The sequence below is a fragment of the Suillus subaureus genome, assembly GCF_016647635.1.
Source record: "Suillus subaureus strain MN1 chromosome Unknown BJ212scaffold_53, whole genome shotgun sequence".
NCBI classification, from domain to species: domain Eukaryota; kingdom Fungi; phylum Basidiomycota; class Agaricomycetes; order Boletales; family Suillaceae; genus Suillus; species Suillus subaureus.
Genome location: NW_024538609.1, coordinates 6,758 through 19,736, shown reverse-complemented (window position 1 = coordinate 19,736; position 12,979 = coordinate 6,758).

Here is a 12,979-nt window from a genome sequence, read left to right as displayed (position 1 = left end):
GTTAGATATGGTTTTAAAATGACATAATGACACCACTTTATAATTTATTTAATGGTGGCATGATTGTTATGGTGTCATAAATGATGATTTATATAGTTTTAATATGTGCTCAAAAAACTGTCCGCATGAGTCACCATTTTGTGAGCCTTGTATCTCCACCATATCTCCACTGACTTTCCACGGTGTAGGGCTCAAATGAAAGCCCTGAAGCCATACTACAATGTGGTATAACCATGTCCTTGAGGCATTTGTTCCTTCTCACACAATATCATAGATAGTGAAAAATGTCAAAACATGTGGACAGTTTTTTGAGCCACTGTATATTATCAAGCATGGTCTGTGCACTTGGAACCTGACAGCAAGATCAACTCCTAAAAAATAGCAACCATTTTTTGTCCCAGTGGACAGTGTGCTGCAGGTGTATGGACATGTAAATATTATGGTATAATACTGTGAAAAAAACTATAAGAACCACTTGATACATGGACTTGAAGCCCATCCTCACAAGCCCATCCTCACTTACTATGTCAAGTACCCCTCTGAGTTGGTCTGGCACAGGTAATATTCACAACTCACATCAGTATCCTCATCACTATCCACAGCTGCCAGCACATTGTCAGCAACCTTTCATACAACATTATCTGCAAATGCTGCACATACTGTAGCACTATCTGCCTACCTCCACAGCATCAGTATTATCCACTGCATGTTACGAACTAGGATAGTTCTAACGACAGACAACTTGATAAGAGTCAGGACCTCTGCCAAGATTCTACGCAAGACAATAAGTCAAGCATTCAGTGTAAGCTAAGACAGAAGGAGTGCTTCTATCTTAAAGTATGGTTCAGATAACAAGAGATTGGAGGTCTCAAGTGAAGGATGTTTCAGGTAAAACCTAGTAAGATTAAAGTGCAGAACTAAAGTGTACAAGAGAACTATTTATAGTGAACTACAAGTGCTTTAGGGCAGATATGAGAATGGATATGAGTCAGGGATAAAGGACACATAAGTGATAGCAAGAATAGGTCATCTAGTGACGGCAATGGTGGTTGTGATGTAATATGAGGTATGAGTCAAGGATAAGTATAGCAGTGGCATCATGTGGCTTGTGATGTAATACACAGTAAGAGAGAGAAAATGAATAGGGGCGTACATGGTTGTAACACTGCACTTCATTCACACTGGCCAGCCTCCATACCAGCAGTATCTTCCAATGCAACCAGTGAGGATGCAACCAGAAGTTCTAGCTCCAGAGTACCCTCCAATGCAATTGGATCCAACCTCAGAACTGTCCCAGGCATCATCAAAAGCCCCAGCATTGTCCCAAGTATCAGCAAGACTGTGACCAAATCCTGAACTGTGCCCTGGAGTTTTTAGTTTTGACATTGATGTTATTATGGGTGACATGAAGTGTGGATTTTGTGGCGAGACTGACATGCCTTGGGATGACTTCAGAAGTTGCATTCTTGCATACCTCAATGCTCCTGAAGAAGTCCAGCTTGTGTATAAGTTCATAGGTGATAACAGCAAAGCTTCTCACCTAAACAATGGGGAAGCATTTGGTATCACTATGGATCAACTTTGTCACAAAGCATCCAATGTGCATATATGAGTCGTTGCTTTAGAGGTAAAGAATGCAGCAGTAAGTGATTATTTATGTTGCATCAATTGAAAATTACTTACAGTTACTCCAAGGCCAAACAGACTACCACCAAAGCGAAGAAGAGGACACATGAAGACAATATTCCTCCAGTGATTGACAAGGATTCCATGCAGCTCAAAGCATACAAACAGCTTGACTGCCACATTCAATGTGAGCTTCACCATGGCCATTGTTTCATAGATCGCACCAGTGGCTATGATAACCATTGTTGTCTCAATCATGCCAAGATGACTCTCTGGGCTAAAAAGATCATAAGTTTCATGTCCATGCTTGCAGAAAAAAATAAAAAATACCCTTAGGCTCTTGGTCATGCAATGATTTACAACCCACCTCACTGCCTCAATTTCAACCATGGCCTAGCCAACAAAAAGCCTTGTCACTTGAGGTTGGGATCATCACCTGAAGTCCATGTCACCATACAAAATATAATGGCCAATCCTACCATAGCTTCCACATTGAAGACTCCTAGTTCTCCACTGCTTTCACAACAGTGCCACTTCAAGTCTGCAGCCCAGATCCCTAACACAATGCTGCTGGACTATCCAAAAATTGGGGTGTTGCTTGCGCTGATTTATGCTGAAAGACCAGAACTGCGAATTCATGAACTTGAAACATCCCTGCTAGATGCAGGGGTGGTTTTGTTGAGCCAAGTAATGCTTTTACTGGAGGATGTGTTGAGTGTCATTGGCAATATGGGGCAAAAGCAAGCCAGAATCCTCTGCAATTTCACTAAATAGATGGTTCTGCCACTCCTTGGATTCCTCAATTCCTACAAGGAGCCAGAAATAGAGGAGCCAGAGGCACCTAGCTTAGGGACTCAGGACAAAGGGAAGGAATGTGCTATTGAGACTGAATATGATATGTGGCAGGAAGGAGAATTGGAGTATGGAAGTGGCAAGTACAATGAGTTTGAGAGTGATGACAAGACTGAGGGGGATGGAGAATTCCTGACCTAAGCTGTCAATCAGTGATACAAACTAACCACTTAGTAAAATAGTACTGCTGGCAGTTTCAACATGCCTGCAAGGTACTTGCACAAAATCAGTAAAAAGTGCACTCTCTATGCAATGTATTCACTATGCTTGTACCAGCCATGAGCATTTTCACTCATAACAATGCCATATACAGCTTCCCATATCAACATGTATGGATCACAGGCTGGACCCTCAGTCTCTCCAAGTACATAGTCACAGTTTGACTGAAGCCATGCCTTGATAGCTGAAAATGCCTCCTCAATAGGATTTAAATCAGGTGAATAAGAAGGCAAGTACAGGAGCCACATGCCACTACAAAAAAAGAGAAATCAGTATCATTTGAGCAGGAAATAAGGATAATGCACTGCTCTTCAACCATCTCACAAATACCTTAGACTTTGTGGATACTTGTGTTGTCCATAACTAACACTAAGTTTGGCATGGGCCAGGGCTGCATTTGGTCCAATACACCAGCAACAAAATCCCCAAATTTGTCACCAGAGAACAAATGATCTAAAACCTCCAAGTAGAGGATACCATCAAATGACAGAGCCAGAAGAATTGAATATCTAACAAAATGTCAAGGTGCTGACAAAAGAGTTTCTGAAAAAGTACCTTTTGCCATGTATGAAAAAATCCTGCCATCATGTGCACTTTCCAATAGGAGCCCAAGCAAAATCACGATGTAAGGAAATCCTGTTGAAATGACACTCATCTGCAAATACAAGGTGCTCTAGCTGAAAATGTTCCCCCATAAGCATCTTATAGGCAGCTTGATCATCTCCATTGCATTCGACAGAAGGACATGTAACCTAGATAGTGCTGTATTGAATCATACATATCAGTAAGGACATGAGTGATGACATACCTTCTTCCATGTAAACCCTCGCCTACGTATTGTTCTTGAAATTGTTGCAATTGAAACTTCAACACCACAAGTCTCCCACAGTTGATCTTGCATCTTGGTGAGGAGAATATTTGGTTGTTACTCAATACACACCTCAAGGAACTGAGAAATAACATATAAGTAGTACTGAGAATAAGTAATAACTCACATTTGCATTGAGACTATTGAGGATGTGGGGTTGACCTGCACAAACTGGTGTCCTCACAACTTCACCAGTCTCCAAATATGCCTTCCAAAGATATTGCAATGACCGCTCACTAATCCTAGTGTAATGTTCACATTTAGCAAGCTCATTTGTAGAGCAACTTGCTTTTGTTCCTTAGATATGTATCATCCCATCTGAGTTATAGATCAAGATTGTCTGTTGGAAGTTAAAAGTTTGTTGTCTTGACTTATTGCTGAATGTATGTAGTGAAATTTTTTTGGCCTAGCATTCTGCAAATGGCTGTAAGTGACAATGGGAGTGAATATGTTGAATTCAGTCCCATTGGCACTGAATCTCTGGTTACTTGCATTCATTTAATAATGGTACTCAAAGTAAGAATTATGACCTTGCTAAACTTGGCTAAAGTTTGACAAAACTTGTGCAAGAACAGCCACCATGACATGCAGCACACTCAGCATCATTTCAGACTTTGAAAAACATGCCTACCCTTCAACCCCCATGTCCTCGTCATTCTGTACACCTCAAACACTTGCAGAGACCCTCAAAGCTATGGAATACAATGTTCAGGGACCTATTACCCATGGCCAAGGCAAAACTTAAGGCTTGTGAGGTAGTACTAGCACTAACACTCTAGATCATGCCACTCAAGCTCCCAAGTTCACCATCCAGTGGCAGGCTGATTTGTCCTGTACCTAGAGGGTTGTTGACTACCTCTGTTCCAATCCAGTGGACTGTCAGGTTCTGTTTTCTTGGACAGGAAACAATTGTGTGTTGAGGGTGATTGCCCCTCAGGCAAGGATAAGCTTGTGATATGTTCAGTAATATGCTGAGATGCTGGATAAGTTTTGTGATTCCACAAACAGTCACATTACAAGGTACAAGATTTTACATTCATTTTAATGTGTACTAATGTTCCCTCCAAAGCCTCAGTATTGTGACTGTTATGATAAATTACACTTGACAGGTGCTGGTGTCATGCTAGATGATGATGCTGAAAATCTGCATGGTATGTTTTTATTATTTTATTTGACAAGATTAAACTAGTAAAAAGTACAGCACAAGTACTACAAACATTTCCCTGGTACAATGAATTCGCCTCCATTGTGGGTACCAATCCAGCATTGTTCCTTAAAACTGTCTCAGTGCATCCCAGTACAGATCATACAGCAAATTTTTTCTCAATTGCACAAGCAACTCAGACCTCAGGCTTTGATTCTGGGAGCACCCAGCTGGTACCCCCCAGCTCTCACATAGTGCTGTGGATAACACAACTTGGCTAGATAGTTGTTAGAGTACCTAGCCAATACAGTGGCTTAAAAAACTGTCCTGTATGTTTTGACATTTTTCACTATCTATGATATTGTGTGAGAAGGAACAAATGCCTCAAGGACATGGTTATACCACATTGTAGTATGGCTTCAGGGCTTTCATTTGAGCCCTACACCGTGGGAATTGGTGGAGATATGGTGGAGATACAAGGCTCACAAAATAGTGACTCATGTGGACAGTTTTTTGACTCAAGTATTTTACAATAATAACCAGGTATTCTAGTATTTTGTATGACCTCCCTTGGCTTTAATTACTGCCTCTATCCTTCTAGGCATACTCTCAATTAATTTCTGGCAATCCTCAGCTATGATCTTCCCCCATTCCACTGCTACTCTCTCCCAAAGCTCCCATACTTCTTTATGTTACAGTCGTGGTTACGCCCCTATTTTCTTTCTCTTCTTACTGGTGTACTATGTCATGACCGCACCTCGCTGTGCCATCATTAGACTGACCCTCTTCCTATATCTGTTGTATTACATCACGATTGCCACATGCTGTCACTAGGTGACTCACCTCCTTATCTCTGACTCGACCGATGACATATACTTACCTGCCCTAAAGAGTCTATGACTATATAAACCCGGTCATGTACTTAGATAGAACTTCACTTTAATCTACTAGGTTTTACCCAGAACTATCCTTTGCTTAGGACCTCCAATCCTAAGTCATCTGATAACCAATATTCAAGCCAGAGACACTCTCTCTGACTTGTCTTAAAGAACCTTACATTTGTGAGGACACGATCCGGCCTTAGGCGTACTCTTATCGAGTACCTATCGTCGTGCCCATCCTAGTCGACCTACGGTTCGCCGTAACAAAAGATTAAAGTCCTTCAAACCCGACCCTCCCTATCAAGAGAGGTCATACAGAACCCAGAAGAATTCAGCGAGAGAACGAGAATGTTCCCCTGAACAGAAACATCACTTGACCAGACGCTCAGGATGTCCACCGTCCCAAACACCCCAGAATTGAAAGCCGGAGCCCCATCCACTTATGACGGAAGTCCCTCTCAGGCTCTACGATGGTTGTATGCAGTTAAGGTGTACTTCGCACTCAACGCTGCAATCTATAACACCGACGACAAGAAGGTCATCACTGCCCTTGCTTACATGACAGAAGGAAGCGCTATGGGTTGGGCGCTGACCTTCTACACTGAAGTCGACAACTCTGTCGCTAAGACCTACGGGACCTTCGTGAACTTTGAAACTAAGTTCAAAGAAGCCTTTGTACCCGCCAATGCCACCAGAACTGCTATGAACAAACTTCGAACGTTGAGACAGACGGGTGACCTCACATCCTATATTGCCAGTTTCAAAACGCTTGCTGCACAAGCTTCCGTGAAGCAGGACGCCATCCTCATCACATTCTTAAATGATGGGTTGAAGAAAGGAATCGTTAACTCCATCTATCAAGTGGAAACCATTCCAGTAGATTTCAACAAGTATGTCACCGCTGTCATTCGGCTAGACAGTAACTACCAAAGAGGGGCCGCATACCGAACAAACCATCGTACCACCACCAGACCGTCGGGACAACGATATGTACCCAGACCCTCCGTTGATCAGCATGACCCAAATGCCATGGAGGTAGACCGGCTTACTGAAGCCGAGAGAAGTGACCACATGAAGAAGGGACTATGCTTTACGTGTCATCAGAAAGGCCATCTCACTAGAGCATGCCCGCAGAAGAAGAAGATTCCAGTTCGCAGAGAAGAGATTAGCGACAGTGAAGAAGAAGATACAACGATCCGTCGCCTCGCCGAGGATTTTTGATGTGGAAGACTGGATCGACGTCAGTATCTTCCAATGTACCTATCAGACTTGTACAAAGTATTGGAATCAGAAAGGAACTCCATGTCCCCATTTCCCTCATTTCCAAAACTCATCTGAAAACCGTCGAAGCAACAGCTGTCGTAGACTCCGGTGCTGCCAGAACCTTCATCTCCGAGGAGTTTGTCAAAACCCACGGGATTCGAACACACAAACTCTCGAAACCATTCCGAGTTACCACTGCAGATGGAAGTTATGCGAAAGGAGGTGCTATCACAAGATATTGCATCCTCATAGTCAAGATAGATAACCGATCCATGATCGGAAAGTTTAATATCACGCAACTCGGTCGACGTGACCAGATTTTACTAGGGATCCCTTGGCTACGCGCTATGGACCCAGTAATCCGATGGAAGGCGGAGACACTAGAACTCTCTCGAACAGAGAAGAGTGACCAGATCGAAGAGGAAGTCAATGGAGAACGAAAGAAGAACGGACTCCCTCCTCTATTCCGAAAATCAAAACAAAACAACAAAAGAACCGACCCGATTCCAGTCGTAGTGCTGCCAAAGGTGCCTCCTGCAAAACTGGTTACATCGCCACCAAGAGAATCGGTACCTCAAGCCACGATTGAAGAACTCCCAGACGAAGAAGCCCCACCGAACTTTGATCCCATCCCGGATGATGACGACAACTCCTTTGATACGAAAGATGACGTATGGACAGCAGATTATGCACTACCTGTGCGAGAAGTCGCCACTTACCATCTAGAAGATGATGAATTCCTGGTCGAATACCCCATCGATGCCGCTGAGCTCTGGGTAATCACCAACGTCTCGATGGATACTCCTTTGACAAAGGACGGTACCAGTATTGCGGAACAAAAACCTGCAGTCACACCCCTGCCACGGCCTACCGAATATGTAAAGACCAGCAATAAAGCACAACAGTTTGTGCTAGCCACCGGGCTCGAGCAGAAGAAGAAATCATTCGAAGAACTTGTCCCCTCCTATCTTCACAACTTCACCAACATCTTCGCGAAAGACAGTCTGAATCAACTACCACCAGAACGACCTGGTATAGACCACCGAATTGAGACCAAACCCGGTTTTATTCCCAAAATGTCTAAGGTGTATCCGTTATCCGAGAAAGAGCAGACAGCGGTTAAAGCATTCATTGATGAAAACGTTCAGAAAGGATTTATCTCCAAATCGAAATCACCACAAGCCAGCGGTTTCTTTTTCGTAGGAAAGAAGAGCGGAGATCTTCGTCCTTGTCAGGACTATTGGTACATCAATGAATGGACCATCAAGAATGCCTACCCACTTCCACTACCTCTCTCCCTGGTCGCCCGGTTACATGGTGCTAAATATTTCACAAAGATGGACGTCCAGTCTGGATATAACAATATCCGTATTCATCCGGAAGACCGATGGAAAGCTGCCTTTACCACGGAATATGGGCTTTTCAAGCCAAACGTCATGTTCTTCAGTCTTTGCAATTCCCTGGCCACTTTCCAGGCGTACATGAACAGAACGTTCCAGCAAGAGATTAACGAAGGATGGCTTGTCATATACATGGACGACATCTTGATATTCTCCAATGATCTCACTTCCCATCACGAACACACCCGGCGCATCCTTGAAAGAATTCGGCAAGAGAAACTTTTCCTTAAACCGGAAAAATGCACGTTTGACACTCAAGAAGTGGAGTACCTCGGAATGATTATCCGCCCTGGATGTGTAGCAATGGACGATGCCAAGACCAATGGTATTCGGGATTGGCCTGCTCCTACTACTGTGAAAGAAGTCTGGTCATTTTTAGGATTTTGCAACTTCTACCGAAACTTCATTTCCCACTACTCCAACATCGCTAGACCGTTGATCGACCTTACCAAGAAAGACATCAAGTTCCTTTGGACAGAACAATGCGTATCTGCCTTCACTGAACTGAAGGAATGCTTTTTAAAGCAACCAGTCCTTCGAAACCTGGATCCCTCCAAACAATTCGTGGTTGCCACTGACGCATCTCTTGTTGCCACAGGAGCGGTATTGCTCCAGACTGATGAGAATGGAGTCTATCACCCATGTGCATATCTGTCTCAGACATTGAACCCCGCAGAACGAAACTACCAGATCTTCGATCGTGAACTTCTTGCGGTTATTCGTGTGTTATCTGAATGGCGTCATTACTTGGAAGGAAATCCCCATCCTATCATTGTCTTCACCGACCACAAGAACCTCCTATATTTTAGGACGGCCCAGAAATTGACACACCGCCAAGCTCGATGGCAGCTAATCCTGTCATGCTATGACATTGAACTTCACCATGTTGCGGGGACCAAACTTGTTGCCCCTGATGCCCTTTCCCGTTGCCCCGATCACGGAGCAGATTCCTTGGATGATGATGCCAATGAAACCCTCTTGCCAGATTCGATGTTCGTCCGACTTCTTGACGTTGAACTCATGACCACACTCGTGAACCCTGACCCCTCTGACCCCGATCCCATCTTCACCGCCACCTCCGATGCACTGGATGGCCTGTCTCTCCCTCCTATGAAATCTGCTCTCACTGATTGGAAAATCAACGACGATATTCTTTACTACAAGGACTGCGCCTACGTCCGCCCTGCTGGACGGAGTCTCATTTTAGAACGATGTCATGACCACCCCTCTGCCGGTCACCCGGGACGTTTCAAAACTGAAGAATTAGTTAAACGCAATTTTTGGTGGCCCGCCATGGGCACCTACATTCGTAAATATGTTGAGGGTTGCACCCTCTGCCAGCAAATGAAGTCTGACACTCATCCGTCAACCCCTCCCCTTGTCCCTATCCCTTCCGCCGCCACAGCACCATTTGCTCAGGTCTCCATTGATCTAATCACCGACCTCCCTCCCTGTGCTGGTTTTGATTCTGTCATGGTCGTGGTCGACCATGGGCTTATGAAGGGGGTAATTCTCATTCCTTGTACCAAAACTATCACTTCCGAAGGAGTCGCCAGCAAGTTCTTCAAATACGTCTATCAACGATTTGGCCTACACGAAAAGGTCATCTCTGATCGTGGTCCCCAATTTATATCCAAGTTCTCTAAAGCCCTTGCCAAACTCCTAAAGTACGACATAGTGGCGTCAACCGCCTACCATCCCCAGACTGACGGTCAGACTGAACGACTCAACCAGGAGTTGGAAACATACCTTCAGATCTATTGTCGGAATAACCCCAAAAATTGGGTAGAACATCTCCCCATGGCAGAATTCGTTCACAACCACCAAAAACACAACTCTCGCAACGCATCGCCATTTTTCCTAATGATGGGATATGAACCACAAGCCCTTCCACACACCCTTCCTGACTCCACAGTTCCCGCAGCAACGGACAGACTTTGCTCACTCCAAAAGTCTAGAGAAGAAGCGCTCTCTTGCCACAACCTTGCGATGCAGCGTATGGCAGAAAGAACTCACGGACAAAAGTATCACCCCTGGAAGATTGGAGATAAGGTTTGGTTATCTGGGAAGAACCTGATCATGCAATTACCTTCACAAAAGCTCACTCCTAAGCGATATGGCCCATTCCCAATCACCGCCGTCCTGTCCCCTATCACATTCACACTCCGACTACCGCCCCAATGGAAGGTTCATCCCACATTCCATGCTTCCGAACTATCATCCTATCATGAGACAGAAGTCCACAGACCGAACTTCCACGACCCACCACCTGACATCATCGATAACGAAGAAGAATACAAGATTGATGCGATCTTATCGCACAAAGGAACGGGTAAACGAAGACGCTATCTTGTGTCCTGGAAAGGATATTCATCCGCTAGCAACGAGTGGGTTCCAGAAGGAAATCTAACTAATGCCACCAACACCCTCTATGCCTATAAAAGGGCCCATGGGCTGTAGACTTTCCAACAATGTCCCACATCAAACGACTATGTCTTTGCATCCTCTGCATCGAAGAACTCACCACTGCCATGAACACCGTCGCTGAAGGAAATGCCCATCCCCTGACACTTCTAGACTATCAGAATGCCACCGCCACTGATCTAGTGCAACACGCATCACCCCCTGTAGCCTCTCCACCGACCTCTGACTCCACCCTCACCTTGACCAACAACTCTACCCTTACCGATTACTTCTCCGTCATTGATCAGATCAAAACCAGTGCTTTGTTCAAATCCGCTATCACCTCCCAACAGTACGCTATTGAGATAGACCGCCTCCTTGGAGAGAGAGGAGCAATCTCTAGCGGTCTTATAATCAGAATCATTAGAGATGCCAGCCTTATCGAATGCACTGCCACTCTCCTTGATGATGAGCGTCATCAAACCATTTTTCGCCACCTTCACATGTGCATTCGCAATACCGCAATCCGTCTCTTACCAGAAGACACAAGAGATGCTATCAGAGAAGCCATTCATATTGTCACTGAGCAAATCACCCTCGACCCTGTCGCATGACCACCTTCACCCCATGTCATCATCCCCGTACCACTGCCAGCTCCTGCCGCAAACACTGTGGAGCATCAGGATGATAATATCCCTCCTATTGCCATACTTGACATACCGACTTCTCCTTCTCCTGACCCAATCATACGCACCGCACGATGACTCCCGCTTAAGCGAAGATCCTCTCACCTCGCTGCTAAACGAGCCGCCTCCGTCTCCCCCACTAAAGCACCTCTTAAACGTTCACGGTTGCCGTCCCCCCCGAACCAATCCTCGTCCATCACAGTCATGAAGACATCGCCGGTCGACAACGTTGTATGTTGTAACTGCCACATTGCCGGTCACCGTCACAAGAACTGTCCCACGTACTACTGCAGAGTTTGCAAAGAATATGCGCCGGGTCATTTGTCGGTCTTCTGCCGAGAGTTAAAAGGGGAAGCAGTTATCCCTTTAGTGTGGACCGACGTCGGTTTCTACGACGCACTTGCGCGCTGGGAGATCGAGCAAGACACCATCACTCATGCTGAGCAAATGGCACAGACCACCATCATGGAGGAGCAGGACGACCTCCTTCATTCCAACTACGATGCAGACCCCATCTACTGGGCTAACCAAGATATGTGAAGTCGGTGACTTCATCACTAAACAAGGGGTAATGTTACAGTCGTGGTTACGCCCCTATTTTCTTTCTCTTCTTACCGGTGTACTATGTTGTGACCGCACCTCGCTGTGCCATCATTAGACTGACCCTCTTCCTATATCTGTTGTATTACATCATGATCGCCACATGCCATCGCTAGGTGACTCACCTCCTTATCTCTGACTCGACTGATGACGTCTAGATGACTCATTGCTTATCTCTGACTCAACCGATGACGTCTAGATGACTCATCGCTTATCTCTGACTCAACCGATGACGTATACTTACCTGCCCTAAAGAGTCTACGACTATATAAACCCGGTCATGTACTTAGATAGAACTTCACTTTAATCTACTAGGTTTTACCCAGAACTATCCTTCGCTTAGGACCTCCAATCCTAAGTCGTCTGATAACCGATATTCAAGCCAGAGACACTCTCTCTGACTTGTCTTAAAGAACCTTACATTTGTGAGGACACGATCCAGCCTTAGGCGTACTCTTATCGAGTACCTATCGTCGTGCCCATCCTAGTCGACCTACGGTTCGCCGTAACACTTTAGGGGGGTTTTCGTAGGCTTGAAGCTTTTTCTTGAGTGTCTCCCAGAGATGTTCAATGACATTGACATCAGGAGACTGTACTGGCCAGTCAAGAGCATTGATGTTATGTTCTTCAAACCATTCCTTAGCTCTTCTGGATGTGTGCTTGGGATCATTATCCTGTTGGAAAATGATATCTTCTTCATCAATCCCTGATTCTGCCAAGCTAGGCAGCAAGTGGTCATTTAAAATGTCCACATACTGCTCAGTATTCATCTTCCCCTCAACCTCAGCAAGCATTCCCACACCATTCCATCCCATACAGCCCCATACCATTAAAGAACCTCCTCCAAGCTTGACAGTCCCATTAACCTCTCTGTCTGTTAGGCCATCTCCCTTCTTTTTCCATACATATACCTTCCCATCTGATCCAATCCTATTGATTTTGGTCTCATCTGACCATATAACATGCTTCCAGTCCTCTACAGTCCAGTGTTGATGAGCTAAGGCAAAGGCTAGTCTTCTCTGCCTATGTTTGATGGA